Here is a 14,629-nt window from a genome sequence, read left to right as displayed (position 1 = left end):
TCAGAGTGGCTTAGAAGGCAAAACCCAAGTTTGTGTTGAAATCAAAAGACAACTTTTGGAGCGTTTGGGTGTCACTTGAGTTTCCAACTCTAGATTTTTGCTCAGCTCTTGATCTTGGAGTCCTGAGATGGAGCCCCACACGAGGCTCTGCACTGAGTGTGGAGCTTGCTTGAGATTCTCTCTCCTTCTGCAGGCCTCCACCTAGATCTTTCTCTCTCAAAAAAAAAATCCCCCCAAACCAAACCAAACGAAACCAAAACAAAACAAAACAAAAACAAAATCCCAGAGAGACATAAATTTTAAAAGGTGAATTAGAAAAACTAAATATAAAGTGATAAAAGAAAGTATATTGGGAGACTATAAAAAAACCCGCAAACAAACAAAGAGGAGTGGATGCAGTGTTGATATTTGAGAAGGCAGAATTAAGGCCAAAAAAATCATAAAAAAGAAAAGAAAGGAAAGAAAGAAAGAAGAAAGAAGAAAGAAAGAAAGAAAGAAAGAAAGAAAGAAAGAAAGAAGAAAGAAGAAAGAAAGAAAGAAAGAAAGAAAGAAAGAAATGATAATTGTGAAGTCAAATTCACAATGTAGACATAATAGCTATGAATGAATATATCTATGCCCTAAATAATTTATAGCAGAAATTACATGAGATGCTAAGAGTAATAGAGAGAAACACACTATTAATATGAGTGGTTAATATACGACTCTCAAACCAAGTCAAGTGAAGTGAACTGAATCAGTACAGATATAGAAGCCTTAAGCACACTCATTAATAAAGTCCATCTAATTGAATATATATCTAATTTTGCACCCCAGTAATTGAAGATGCACATTTTTTCAAGTGTATTTGGAACAATTATGAGATTAATTGGGTCACAAAGAAAAGCTTAATATGGGGATCCCTGGGTGGCTCAGCGGTTTAGCGCCTGCCTTCAGCCCAGGGTGTGATTCTGGAGTCCCTGCTTCTTCCTCTGCCTGTGTCTCTCATGAATAAATAAATAAAATTTTTTAAAAAGAAAGCTTAATGTGTAGAAATAATAAAAACTATTTACTTGGTTCACAATTCAATATGTTAGAAATAAACATATTTTTTGGAAAGACCATCCTATCTAGAAATTTAAAAGCTCAATAGTGGGATGCCTGGGAGGCTCAGCAGTTGAGTGTCTGTCTTCAGCTCAGGTTGTGATTCCGGGGTTGAGTCCCATATCAGGCTCCCTGCAAGGAGCCCGCTTCTCCCTCTGCCTATGTCTCTGCCTCTGTGTGTGCGTGTGTGTGTGTGTGTGTCTCATGAATAAACAAATAAAATCTTTAAAAAAAATAAATAATAGCTCAATAGTGCATTTTAGATTCTATGGAATAGAATTAAAGCAGTGATATAGTAGTCATACCCTTAAATATTCATATCAAAACAAATGAAAAAGAAAAAAAATACATGAATTAAATACCTCATTCAAAAATCCAAAAAACAAACAACAAAATAAAAGAGAGCAAAAAAGGAAATGATAGGGATTACAGCAGAAATGAATGCCTTTGGGGCACTTCGGTGGTGCAGTCGGTTGAGCGTCCAACTCTTGATTTTGGCTCAGGTCATGATCTCAGAATTGTGGGATCAAGCCCTGTGATTAGCTCTATGCTCAACACAGAGTCTGCTTGACATTCCCTCTCTCCCTCTGCTCCTTCTTGCCCTGTGAGCTCTCTCTCTCTCTGTCTCTCAAATAAATAAAATCTAAAAAAAAAAAAAAAGAAACGAATGCATTTGAAACAGAAAAGTACTACAACTGCATATAAATGAAAGCCTTATTTCTGTGAAAAATTAATGAAATAGATAACCCTTGGAAAACTAACCAAGAAAACAAGTACAATTTACAGTTGGTCTGAAATAACCATTGACACTGAGGAAGTCATTTGCCAAACTCTTTGCAAGTACATTTGAAAACCTCTGTGAAATGGATGATTTATTAAAAAGTACAATTTACCATAATATGCCTCCATAAAAGTGTATATTACATTTTCTTTATCTGTTTGTCCATCTATTGATATTTATTTTGTTTCCAGATCTTGGATATTGTGAATAATGCTGGAATAAATATGAGAGCACAAATAATCTCTTTGAGATTCTGATTTCAGTTCTTTTGGATAAATATCTAGAAGTGGGATTGCTGGATCATAAGGATTTATATCTTTAATTTTTTAAAATGAAGCAAGAATAGCATTGATATCTAAATCCAATGAATATTACACAAAGAGTAAAACCATAAACTGATCTCATTTCAATTCTTCTTACATCTTAGAAGTAGTGAATGATATTAATATATTTTATAATATTGAACAAGAATTGCATTTTTAAAATCAACCCTACTTGTTTATGGTATAGTTCTTTGGGAAGAGGGGCTTGGATTCCATTTATAGTCTGCTTTCAATTTCTACAAAGATACTCAAAATGAGATTAGAGCCAAAAATATAATGACAAAATTCCACAAACATTCCTGGTAAAAGCAGTTTAAACCAGGAATCAATGGGAACTTCCTTAACTATTGATGGATAGTAAGATGATAGATAAATGATAAATAGATTAGATAGATGATGGACAGATAGACATGGATACATAGATTCAGAGATGGATAGACAAAGAGATACACCTTAGCATAAAGCTAGCATCTTACCAAAGGGTGAAATATTGTTTCTTCTTTCTGCTAAGAGAAGATGTATTATATTGATGCTCACACTTATTAATGTATTAATACATTCAATATTAAGCCACTGTAATTAGAAAAAACAATTAAAATAATAAGAATTGGAATGAACTGATAAAACTCTCTGTTTGCAGATGATATAGTGTACCCAAAATACAGATGGGACACAATGCTAAAACTAACAATACAATATAAACAATAAGTTAATTATTAGGATATAAAATAATCATGGGAAATATGATACTGTTCATAATCAATTAATTAGAAGTTATAATGGAGGGGATCCCTGGGTGGCTCAGCGGTTTAGCGCCTGCCTTTAGCCCAGGGCGTGATCCTGGAGTCCCGGGATCGAGTCCCACATCGGGCTCCCTGCATGGAGCCTGCTTCTCTCTCTGCCTGTGTCTCTGCCTCTCTTTCTCTCTCTGTGTGTGTCTCTCATGAATAAATAAATAAAATCTTTTTTAAAAAAGAAGAAGTTATAATGGAAAAAATACCCCCTTAGAATAGTTACAAAAAAGGTAAAGAAAAACTTTAAAAGATAGAATTATCAGAACCAAATCTGTTCAAAAATATGAAGGAAATGTGCAAATTCTGTTGAAAAACAACAAAATACATTTGAAAAAAATGGAAAGACACCAGTTCCTCTTGGACAAGATGAATCAACATCAGGAAGATGTCAATTCTCTCAAAACTGATATATAAATTTAACATGAATCCAATAAAATTAACAATATTTTTTAAACAAACTAGACAAATTGATCTGAAACTTTATATGGAAAATAAATATGCTACATTATACAAAAGTGAGGTAGGGGAGACTAGTTTTATGTATGAAAATATAGTAATTCCACAAATAAAACAATTTGATATTGGTATATAAATGGACAGAGCAAAGGAGCAAAGTAGTTCAGAGAGAAGTTTTGGACATTTTAATGAATAGAGGTATAGAAACTGATTAGCCATTTACAAAATTATGAAACGGATTCCATACCTTATACCACATGATATAACTCTAATTATATGACATCTACATCAAAAAGAAGAGAGGGGCATCTGGATGATTCAGTCTGGTAAGCATCTGCCTTTGGCTCAGGTCATGATCCCAGGATCCTGGGCTCAAGCTCCATGTCAGATTCCTTGGTTGGCAGGGAGTCTGCTTTTCTCTCTCCCTGCCACTCCCCTGCTTGTGCCCTTTCTCTCTCTTTCTCTCTCTCTCTTTCTCTCTCTCTCTCTGTCAAATAAATAAATAAAATCTTAAAAAAAAGAAAACAAGAAGAAGAGGAAGAAGAGGAGGTAGGGAGAGGTGAGGAAGGGGAGGAGAGGAAGAAGAAAGATCTAACACACAATAGACAACCAGAAAAAGACATAAATATGGGTGTTAAATATATAATAGTTGGCCCTTAAATATGTGAAAAATTGTTAAGTATCAATCGTAATAAGAAAAATGCAAGTTAAAACCATATTAAAATCCAATTTATAACTTTAAAAAAAGAAATCCCAAAACATCCTGACCATATAGAGACACGGTTTACATTCCCTTTAAAAAAAAAAGATTTTATTCATTTATTCATTCATGAGAGAGAGAGAGAGAGAGAGAACGAGAATGAGAGAGGCAGAGACATAGGCAGAGGGAGAAGCAGGCTCCATGCAGGGAGCATCCAAATGGGACTCAATTCCAGGACTCCGGGATCATGCCCTGGGCGGAAGGCAGGCGCTAAACCACTGAGCCACCCAGGGATCCCCAGAGACATGGTTTACATTCCTAATGCAAGCAAGAAATTGTAGAACCTATACTGAAGTAATAGTAAAAAATTAAACATGCATTCGACCCAGAAATCCCACTTCAAGAAACTTATTGTGAAGACACACTTCCACTAATGTATAAGCATCATAGACACAAGCTTATTTATTGTGGCATTATTTATAATGATAAAGTATCAAGAAATGGCATATAAAGAAGACTACCTGGCTAAATTATGCTACATCCACATGATGAAATACTATGTAATAATAAAACTAAATGACATGCATCTCAATTTATGGATATGGAGTGATTTATAGGATTAAGCAAAGAGTGAGAAGCTAGGTGCAGAGCTATATATAGTAATCTTCTTCTTGTTCAAGAAATGGGAAATACTAATAATATATACTTGCTTATTTCTCCACAAAGAAATACAAGAAGTGAAAATGAAGACTTAATGGAAATGTTATCATTTTAGGTGATAGAATGGGAGTGTGATATATGAATGTATCATTTATGTTTTTTAGTTTTTTAATCATGTAACTAGTTCATATATTGAAATATAAAAGTTAATAGGGGCACCTGACTGGCTTAGTCCATAGGGTATGTGACTCTTGATCTCGGGGTTGTAAGTTTGAGCCCCACATTGGGTGTAGAGATTACTTAAAAATAAAGTCTTTTTTAAAAAGTACATAAAATGTTGAATAGAAAAGAAACAAATAAAACTGAGTGTATATCAAATTGACAATATAACCACGCAGAGAAAATAATTATTTTCTGTAAATTTTAGCACAGTAGTCTAACTGCAAAGAATATTTATGTTAGTAGTAATATAGCAATTTTGAAACAATTTTATAAATATTACAGTATAAAACCAGCAAATGAATATATTAGAAACTGATACTTCACTGTAGGGAAAAAGAGATACACATATAAAATATAATATTTAAAGAAGCCCTTGCAACAATAAATTTATGGGAAATAACCACATGAACACATAATTTTGGAACACATATAATCTCTAGTTTGTCTCCTGAAAGGACCTAAAGGAAATGATACTGCAGTGACAGACCCTTACAGAGGGCTCTTGGGAAAAATCTTCATTTTAAGTTTACAAAAAGAAAAATACAAAGTAAGCCAGGTCATATTGTGCCAGTATGTGGGGAAGCACTAAAATACAAATGGAATTATGTCACTATAACATAGGGACCAGTTTGAAGGGTTCAGAAATGTCAAGTTGGGAACAATATGATCATCTAAAACAATGACTTTAATTTATCGTAATTAAATAAATTACAAAACAGATTATAATTTATTTATAAAATAAATCAAAATCATTATTACAAAATAAATAAAAATCAATGTGATACACACAAAACCATACAAAAAAGAGTGAGAAGGGGGTTGAAAGGTCTTCTTTATATACAAGCAATGATATAGAATTGAGAAAAAAAAACCATGTTATAAACCCCATGGCAAAGATCACCAAAGAATGTTAAAACCACTGGATTAAATGTTCTTGAATTAGCCAAAAGTATTAATATGGTTACACACATACATATACACATATAAAAGATTTCATATTAAAAGTATGTTTTAGGGGCACCTGGGTGGCTCAGTTGGTTAGGCATCCGACTCTAGATTGTGGTATAGGTCATAATCTCAGGGTATGAGATCAAGCACTGGGTTGGGCTCTGTCCCAGGTGTGGAGCTTGCTTAAGATTCTCTGTCTCCCTCTCCCTCTTCCCTTATCTCACCTCAAAAAAAAAAAAGTATATTTTATATCCCCTCTCCCTCAATTTCTAGAGAAAATATGAATACTTTTTGAATTTATATGGATGATATGGAGGTGATTGTTCTATTAGTCTTAAATTCTCGGTTTAAAAATTTTAAATGTGATAAATTGGAGGGAAATATATCATTTATAACAATAAAATATGGTCAACCCCATCATAGATACATTTTAAAAAGGTAAGACAATAAAGAAGACCTAAATAAATATCAACATATTAATGCTAAGAAGACCCAATACTGGAAAGACGTCACTTATTCACTAATTATCCTATTGATTCAATATAATTTCAACATGAATTCCCAAAGGATTTTTCTTTATTTATTTCTTTTTAAAGATGTTATTTATTTATTCATTCATGAGAGACACAAGAAAAAATTGGAGACACAGGCAGAGGAAGAAGCAGGCTCCCTGTAGGGAGCCCAATGCAGGACTCAATCCCAGGACCCTGGGATCACAGCCTGAGCCAAAGACAGACGTTCAACCACCGAGCCACGCAGGCACTCCCTCAAAGGATTTTTCATTCAAATCAACAAGTTGTTTCCAAACTTTTATAGATCAAAAAGGACCCAGACCAGCCAAGATATTCCCCCAAAGAACAAATGTGAGGATATATCCTAATATAAAACAAAACTATTTATGGAGCTATTATTACAGAGATTATGTGGATTTGGTGCCATGAGAGCAAATAAACAGCTCATAAACAGACACATGCTTATGTGGAAAGTGGATTTATGCTACAGTTGCCACTGAATATCTTTGAGGAGATGTGGGTGGTAGAAGAATTGGTGACTCTGGCAGAAGAATTCAATTGGATCCCTCTAAACTATTTTTCAAAACCAATTTCATCATTATTAAAAGGCTTAATTTTGACAAGCAAAACTATGACACTTTTTTCAAATCAATATAAGACAATATATTTAATGCATCAGATTAGATAAAATGTCTTAAGATACAAGCAGCATTAACTCTAAAAAAAAGATTGGCAAATGTAACTCAATGCAATTAAGAAATTTTGTTAAGGAATAAACTATAACAAGCCAGAAGGAAATCTCTGCAATATTATGTGACTTATAGAAAATCACTGTAACAATATAAAGGATCAGTAAGCACCCAAAAGATGAAAAATCTCAAAAGAAAAAAAACAAAACAAAAGATAAACAGAGCCCTCACAGGAGATATATGTGATGCACAAACAGAATATATATATAAATTTCAACTTCATTAGTAATCTGTGTGGCAAAAATTAAAATCACAAGAAATGCAATATTATATCCATTGAAAGCCAATTAATATGTTGGCCAATATGAAGAGCAATATGTAGTTTCATTCACCCAACTGCTGCTAAAAGTCTACACTTTTAAATATTTCCACTTCCAAAACATTTCCAAAACTGCTTATACCAAAACTAGCAATGCCACTTAGATATATATATGCTCTGAGGTTGGCCTTTTTTCTAAAGGGCTAGATAATAAATATTTTAACTTTCGTGGGTCATGGAGTCTCTGTCATAACGACACAACTCTCTTTCATTGGAGCATGAAAGCAGCCATAGAGAATGTATGAACAATTGAGGATGGCAGTATTCCAATAAAACTTTATTTACAGACACTAAAATGTGACTTTCTTATAATTTTCATGTATGACAAAATATCATTCTTCCTTTTTTTAATTAAAAAGTATAAAAATAATTCTTAGCTCGTGGACAGTACTTAAACAAGCAGAAGGCTGGATTTGCCTCATGAACTATAGTTTACCAACCATACTATTCCCTATTCAGAGTGGTCCAAAAAGCAGCAGCAATGAAATCACTTGGGAGATTATAGAAATGAAGAATACTAGGCCCTACTCAAGACTCCCCGCCCCCCCCAAAAAAGAGTCTGCACTGGCCAACACATTTAGTGTGAGTTATATTCACAACGAAATTTCTGAAACATTGGTCTAGGTCTATCTTGCACAGTAGAACTAGGAAATATCAAAAAATTGTTTATGCCAGTATTTGTTAAAACTGAGAACTGATTAAAAATAAACTCGCATGAAAAAATAAAAAATAAAATAAACTCATATTTATAAGTTCACAAAACAATACATTGTTTACAAACATCTAACAACCTAAATGTCCATCAATAGATGAATGAATAAATAAATGTGATACATGCTCACAAGCAGGCACATACTCAGAAGGGAATATTATTCAGCCTTAAAAAAGAAGGAAATCCTGTCATTTACAAAATGGATGAAGCTGGAGAGCATAATGCTAAGTGAAATAAGGCAGAAACAGACCATACCGTATGATCTCACATGTGCAACCTAAAATAGACTCACAGAAGGGCGCCTGTGTGGCGCAGTTGGTTAAATGACCGACTCTTGATTTTGGCTCAGGTCTGATCTCAGGGTCATGAGATTGAGCCCCGAGTTGGCTCCGAGCTCAGTGCAAAGTCGGCTTGAGATTCTCTCTCCCTTTCCCTCTGCCCATTCTTCCTGCTTTCTCTCTCAAATAAATAAACTAAATCTTAAAAATAAAATAGATTCACAGAATCAAAGAATACAATGCTGGCTGCCATGGAGTAGAAGGGAGGGGGAAATGGGGAGATGTTGGTCAAGGGGTACAAAATTTCAGTTATACAGGATGAGTAAGTTCTGGGAATTGAATGTACAGCGGGGTGCCTATAGTTAACAATAAATAATACTGTACCATATACTTGAAATTTTCTAAGAAAGTAAATATTAAGTGTTTTCATTACTCACACAAAAAAGAAAATGATAATCATGTGAGATGATGAATATGTTAATTTGCTTTACTGTGGTGATTATATCACAATGCATATATACATGAAGACATCAAGTTGTAGAGCTTAAATACATACAATTTTCATTTGCCAGTTACACCTCAATAAAGCTGAAAAAAAAAAGAGTATCTAGACACATTGGGAAACTAAAAGAAAAGCAGAAAAATGAATGCAAAAATTGGGTCAAAATTCTACTTCTAGCCATGATGGAATCCTAGGTACCAAAGTAATCATCCCACTTTTAACAGTTAAAAAATGCACAAAACATATGAAACATAAGTTTTCAGAAATTAGACAACTAAGAGACAGAAAACAAGTTAGGGGAACTCTGTGGTTGCCCCAGTTTGCTGTCCCAGTGACTATCCAACCAGGCTGCACTTTAGGAAGGTACAACCAACGTTGAGCTGGACAAGCACCAGAGCTTGAGGACAAATATTGAAGAACCGGAGAAGCGAGGGAGGCTAGAATTCACAAGTCAGTGTACCAGAGAAAAGAGAGCCGCAAAGAAAGAAGAGAACACAATAGAGAAAGAGCTCAATACTGCAGATGGTTCCACTGGAGTCCTCAGCTGTGGACAGATCAGTGCATGAGGGCAGCCCCGGTGGTGGAGCGGTTTGGCGCCACCTGCGGCCCAGGGTGTGATCCTGGAGCCCTGGGATCGAGTCCCTGCATGGAGCCTGCTTCTCCCTCTGCCTGTGTCTCTGCCTCTCTCTCTCTGTGTCTCTCATGAATAAATAAATAAAATCTTAAAAAAAAAAAAAATCAGTGCATGAATGTGAAGAAACTCAAGGCTGAAGAAAGAGCCACTGGAGCCATCCCCAGAGATTACAGATGGCCAGGAACAGTCTGCATTCCTCAGTAATAAAGAGGAAAAAATCTCTAATGCTAAAAGTCTAGAATACTAACAAGGATATGTTCTCAGTGTTACTTTAAGTCAAATGGTTGCTTTTATTTATATGTATAACATAGTATATATACCTCCCATTCCCATATACATTTCCTTTATCCTTTTAAAATTAAATCAATTCGATTTTAGTTTATTACTTTTATTAACGGAGATTTTTGTTAACTGCATTTGACAAATAGGATATGTGAATGCCATTTCATTAATCTAATGCTAAAGAAATAAGAAGGTCTGTAACTTTTCCTTACAGCCCTGTGATTCTTGGTGAATCAATAGAGAAAGGAAGAGAATCTTAAGCTGCAATTGTCTCAAATTACTAATTTTTTAGACTCCACCTTGTTAATTTTGCAGGAAAACATTCTATCTTGGAAAAGACTTCCTTTTATCTGTCCCTGCATCACCTGTCTCTAATGTCTCCTTCATGTTCTGGCAGGGAAAAGAGGATCGGCAGTAAAAACAACAGATGGGAAGACCCATTTCCTTGGTAATGATGCCTTTGTAACTCTGTGGTTGGTTGAGTCTATCAGTCAACAGCTTCTAGATACCTTTGGACTAAGAATATTTTAATTGTCTGATTTATTCAGTGTCAATTTTCTGTTTTTAATTTATAACTATGGAGGGATACTAGCTTCTTTTGTCTTTTTTAAGCTAAAAGCTGAACCTCACCCAGGTAGTATTTCACACACAGGATTGCCATCATTCCAATAATGGTGTGTTGCTCTAACCTTTGAGTTGGAGAGGGCAAAACAATTTCTATTATATTCCTTTCCTTCGCCACACTTCTTTTATCCTTCACATTTGGATTGCTTGAGAAAGAGAATAGTATTGCTTAGATTTTTCGCTTGAAAAATCAAGGAATACAATAAAGAGGTATTGAAAGAAATATCTGTAACAATTCAAATTTACAATTGCACCACAGTCTGGTTATACCCATTTTTTTAGAAATACACAAAGGGATTCTTTTTTCTTAAGGAAAAATCCATTATTTGCTTAAAATGTTTGAAAAATTATGTTAAAATACAACACATTTAGAATAAAAAGTTTATTTCTTCTATGCTCCAAGATACTTGTCAGCATTTACTGTAATTTTTGTCACAACTGAATTGTAATTACTTTGAGGAAGCACAGTAGTTTAGAAAATCTGATAAAAGCATGCTAAAGAATGAGCAAATGGATGTCAATATCTGAAAGAAAAAAACATACATTTTTGCTTATGTCCTTAAAAGAAGCATCATAAACACAGTCAAGTCCAGTTACAAAAATACCAATTAATAGAAATGACCAATTAGAAAAAGAAATGTATTTAATTTTAAAAGGATAAAAGATAAAATTATTTTATGATAATGAAGTTGCACAGTTAATACAACCTATTCATAGAGATATGCAGTACAATATGTTGAAAAATCCCATTGGTACCAATAAATTTGGGACAGACATTTCATGAAGTGTGTACAGATTTAAGTTTTCATAGCATCTGGTTACAGTGATGAAAAGGTATTTCAGTTGCTTTAAGAATAATGTTTTAATATTTCTCAAAGGGTTATTTGAAAAGCTAAGGCTTTGTAAAATTATGTTATTATATTTACATTTGAAATCTTTTTAAAAAGATTTTATTTTTTTTTATTTGAGAGAGAGATAGATTTTATTTTATTTATTTATTTTTTATTTGGTGGTACACACCAGAGGGAGGGAGGGGCAGAGGGAGAGGGAGAAGCAGACTCCGCACTGAGCAGGGGGTCCAATGCGGAGCTTGATCCCAGGACCCTGGGATCATGATGATCTGAGTCGAAGGCAGACACTTAACTGACTGAGCCACCCAGGTGCCCCTACCTGAAATCTGTTATAGTCACTTTGGTTAAAGGGGTATCCAAATATTGCTTCTCAGTGACCCATGATTTTATACAATCATACAAGTGTTCATGCCTCCTGACAACTTGTAACATTTTGCATTCCGGAAAAATAAACCTAAATGATATCTTCTTGATTTCAAACTGTTTTTGAGATTTCCCAGAGGATCCTGAGAAAATCATAAAGGCTCTTTCACTATATAAAAAGAGAGGGGCTAGAAATTGTGGAAGGAGCCTCGGTGTCCATCGAAAGATGAATGGATAAAGAAGATGTGGTCTATGTACACAATGGAATATTACTCAGCCATTAGACACGACAAATACCCACCATTTGCTTCGACGTGGATGGAACTGGAGGGTATTATGCTGAGTGAAGTAAGTCAATCGGAGAAGGACAAACATTATATGGTCTCATTCATTTGGGGAATATAAAAATTAGTGAAAGGGAATAAAGGGAAAGGAGAGAAAATGAGTGAAAATATCAGTGAGGGTGACAGAACAGGAGAGACACCTAACTCTGGGAAACGAACAAGGGGTAGTGGAAAGGGAGGTGGGCGGGGGGTTGGGGTGACTGGGTGATGGGCACTGAGGGGGGCACTTGGTGGGATGAGCACTGGGTGTTATGCTAAATGTTGGAAAATTGAACTCCAATAAAAAAAATTTTTTTAAAGAGAGGGGCTATAAATAATTAGATTTATTTCATATGTTTCAGTTGTATGGGAAGTGTTATCAAATCAGAAGAGATGCTTAAACTTCCCTAGTTAAAGTTTGTATGGGAAAAGTGTTACAAATATTTCAGAAATTGTGTGAAGTTCTTAGAGATCTGCCAATGGTCCTTACTGGCCATGATATGTTTTGGTGCTATTTTGCTTGATAATAGACAATGGTGGAGTGTCATGAGTCATAACTTCAGATATTTTTTTGTTTGTTTGTTTGTTTTTTTTTTCAGATATTTTTTTAAATGTTGTATGACACAGAAACAATAAAATTTTCTCATCAATTTTATTTATTTTCATAATTAAGTCTCATCAAATATTTAACTATGGCTATTTTAAGTCGTTTGTCACCCTTACAGTTTTCTGTTTTAATATGAGGCTTCCCTGAAAGTGCTTGCAATCAAGCCAGAACGCTTGTCTTTCTATGAGACCTACAGAAAGGACTATGCCAAGTATTCTGGGGCACTTCTTGCTTAAGTAACCACGGAACTGAGTCAGGATTTACAGAAGTCTAGTCGAGAAGCTGATGAGTTCATGAGACTCCTAATTCAAGATCAAACTGAATGAGAATTAATTGCATAGGACTGAATGAACTTCTGAAGGATGTTTATGGGTTTTGTTTAAAATATTCATGTTACCAATTTTATTTTGTGAATGTAATGAACCCATTTTTTTGAACTAGTCATAATTTATAACAGTTGAGTAGGTTATAGTTTTATAAATAGAGATGAAACATTTATTTTTTTCTCCTTGCCTTATCCTTCCAGAATTCAGAAACTCCTATTCAATATCATTATTTTCAAGGCAAAATAATTGTTTGCATGAGTTTAATAAAAATCTGTTCTTCTTGTCAACAGAACATAATTGGCAACATTGGTTATATAATTAAAGCTTTGACTGGAATGCCATATTTGAAAACGATGCTCATAGAACCAGATATGACCAGATATTTTGAAAGAACTAAGCTTGGCTTTTTGAAGCCACTGCTTACAAAGCCCTCTTGGAAGAGCCAGCCTGACACCTGGCTTACAGGATTCCCAGCACTTCAAGTCAGTAAGGAAGGTCACTTTGTGGCAGGCCCAAGAAGTTTAAGATACTTGGGGAATTTCGAGAAGAGAGGAACTTATCCAAATTTAATAGGTACTACAGGTGAAATCTGCTGGGGAGGTCTTGGCTTTGCTTACTAGTCTTATGAGGTTTTTAAAAGCCCAATTTAAAATTCCTTATAAAAACATCCAGCAAAGCATAATTTAAAAGGCTTATGTAGTAAATTATCATTCTTGCTGCACCCATGTAAATAATCTGGCTAAATTTAACAAGAAACATACTTTGTGACCAAGAATAATCTTTCCTGGAGATTATCTTTGATGAAAAGGGGCATGACTATAAGAGAGAAAGTTTGTTTCAATTGTAAACTATAGCATACTATTGTGGATTATAATATTCTGGTCCTGTTCATTGTCTATAAGCTATTTTGTACCTTCTTGTAAACTGCATGCTTTTATTATCTACCTGGAAATTGGACTGAATCCTATCATCTTGCACACATTGTTAATCATTAGCAAATTTTTAATTCTTGCAGTTTCCTTTAGGATCCAACTGCAACTTTCCAAACAAACATTTCCCATTTTTCTTCCTCCCTCCTGATTTGGCATCACTGAGAACTGAAACCTCATCGCCTGGATCCTTATCAAGACTCTAGGTTGCCATGTAATTGGTCCTTTCTCCCACTTGTTGAAAAAGCACTGAGAGTACTCATTGACTTGATAGATACATCGGAGGACTCATCCCTGAAAGTGACTACACAAGGGCTGGATTTCTTCTTGGACGAGCTGCTGTCTGGTCACTTAAGAAGTCTGGTAAAATGCCCAGATCATGCAAATTCTTATATGATAGGCAACCAAGACTGGGCAACACCTTTAAGAGCACTGATTAAAAAAAAAAAAAAAAAAAAAGAGCACTGATATTTTTTTTTTTTAATTGGAGTTCAATTTGCCAACATATAGCATAACACTCAGGAGCACTGATATCTTAACTTCAAAAAACTCAATAAGCAGTGGTGCATAATCAAAAGATTTCCATCTACCAACCTCCTGCATGATTTAATATATTAATGTTTAATACAACATTTTATATTAATATTTCTC

The 14,629-nt window shown here is 34.5% G+C and overlaps 1 protein-coding gene across 1 annotated transcript in view; it reads right to left on the bottom strand.

Annotated features, from left to right (window-relative positions):
* The window catches only part of LOC144308086 (large ribosomal subunit protein eL29-like), an 88,183-nt gene extending 82,102 nt beyond the window's left edge, over positions 1-6,081 (bottom strand). The window contains exon 1 of the mRNA XM_077888260.1: positions 6,041-6,081. The gene's annotated coding sequence lies outside the window, so the exon portion shown is untranslated. The remainder of the gene's footprint in view (positions 1-6,040) is intronic.
* Positions 6,082-14,629: the final 8,548 nt, after the last annotated feature.

Source organism: Canis aureus, chromosome X (assembly GCF_053574225.1).
Source record: "Canis aureus isolate CA01 chromosome X, VMU_Caureus_v.1.0, whole genome shotgun sequence".
Classification (NCBI taxonomy): Eukaryota; Metazoa; Chordata; class Mammalia; order Carnivora; family Canidae; genus Canis; species Canis aureus.
The sequence above is the reverse complement of the archived record's forward strand: the minus strand, read 5'-3'. Positions and strand labels throughout refer to the sequence as shown.